Source organism: Stegastes partitus, unplaced genomic scaffold, assembly GCF_000690725.1.
Source record: "Stegastes partitus isolate 25-593 unplaced genomic scaffold, Stegastes_partitus-1.0.2 Scaffold236, whole genome shotgun sequence".
NCBI lineage: Eukaryota > Metazoa > Chordata > Actinopteri > Pomacentridae > Stegastes > Stegastes partitus.
This window is the reverse complement of record NW_007577967.1, coordinates 579089-581043: the sequence shown is the minus strand read 5'-3', so window position 1 is coordinate 581043 and position 1955 is coordinate 579089.

Sequence of the window (1955 nt, the reverse complement as noted above, 5' to 3'; positions counted from 1 at the left end):
GACGGATTTCGTATCCAGTCACAAATGGTTCCTTGGAGAACCTACATGAACAGCACTGGTAAAAGTATGTGTACAGATGGAGAGATTTAGTTCAGATGGGACCTCAGGAGGGGCTGCCATGATCCATCAAGTCACATCATTTTCTTTTCACATTACCCTTCATAACTCTCTCTGTTATGTCTGAAAACACGAATGTTTGTTCTCTCATTGTGATGCAACACCTAATCGGAGCAGGTAGGATGTCTGCATAGATCCTGTGGGATTATAATAGGACCCTGCTTGACCGGTGGACTGAATTTGGACCAATTACCAAGAGCTATGAGGACCCACGAAGACCTTTTGTTCAGGGTGATGGGGAGCTTGGAGCCTTTCCCAGCATGCACTAAGAGAGAATGAGGAGACACCGTGGTGACCTCACCAGTAATAATGGTTATTTTGATGCTCGTATGGGAGATCCACGATCCATACTCTGTTGTACTCTGAGAGTTTTAAAAAGAAAGAAACTCACTTTTTCTCATGCTAACACACAAAACCAGCTAAAAATAAATGCCAACCACAGTAATTTAAGGTAAATGATGCTGTAAGCCTCTAAAATAAAGTCCTACAGAGCGACTGCTGTGGAGTAAAAATAATCCGGCTCGCGTTCTTCCGTCATCCACTTTAAGATGAGCCGTGTTTTCATGTGGGACGGCGGCGGTTTACAGCGTGTCAAGTCAAGAGTTCACATCGCGCCCGACCTGCCTGCACGAGTTTAGTCTCCTGACCGGCGACGGCACCGACCTCTCGTCACCTGCCCGTCACAGCTGCTCACTTCCTCCCCTCTCCTCTGCGCGATTTACTGTCGGGCAGAGCGATGACGGCTCCTCGCCTTCTAATTGGTCCTTTTTCCTGCCAACATCCCGGAATGGTTGACTTCATCATTTGGCACGCTTGGATGTGACTTCTCCTATTCCAGTTGTGGTCAGCTCTGAGAAGGACCACATCTCTGCAGCTTTGATCTTTCGCGTTTTCATTTTTGTTGTTGTTTTTTTTTTTCCCACCGATTCAAAGGCTTTGAAATGCTCTCTGGTCTCATTTTGAAGCGGTGAGCTCAGAAAAGCTTGCAGAGGCAAAATGACTCTGTCAGCACATCAGTGCTTCAGCAAAAGAGCAGCCCTTTGTTATGTCTTTTCTAGTAAAGCGGAGTCTATTTCAAGGCTTCAGATTTAGTTTGGACGTCTGTTTTGTACGAGTGTGTTCAAGACAGATATAATGAAGCTTTGGTACAGTAGTGTTTGCATATTCAGGTCACTCTGCAGCATTTTAAGTTCAGTAGTTTCCATATTTATTCTCGTACCTTTTGCCTCAGAACAAGCAGTTGAAAGAGGAAGCTTGAAAGGAATGGATCCTGCCCTTTCACCCGCCGCTGATATTAGTCCAGGATCATCAGGAAGGAGCCGTCTGAATCATTCCACCTCTTCGCCAACCTCTTGGCCGCTGATTAAAAGGTGGTGTTTGGATGTGGGAGGCTTCTGTTTGAATTTACGTCCGGTGAAAGCTCTGTTCGCGGCCTCCTTTTTACTGCAGCGCCTGGGTTTATTCGGAGCAGCTGTGTTTATCGCAATAATCAGCTTGTAAACCTGAGATGCTTTGGCGGCTTTGCCAAGATGGGAGTTGTGGGGTTGATTTACCGACAAACGTCAAACACCTTTAGTCATTATTGCGTGTAATCCAATGAAAACGCCTGTATAAATATGCCAAGTGGGTGGTGAGCATCTTTACTTTTGTACGTGAGCGTGAACCTGCTCTTACAGCTTTTAGCCGTGTCCTCACAACAGTCTTAATCATCAATGATTGCTCACCACTAGAACATGACTAAATAAAATAGAAACAGTTGTAGGTGCGTGTGAAGCTGCACTGCTCACAAAGGAAACAACAGGCTGTCAGTTGAAGTCTCTTTGTGGTTGTTTGTTATA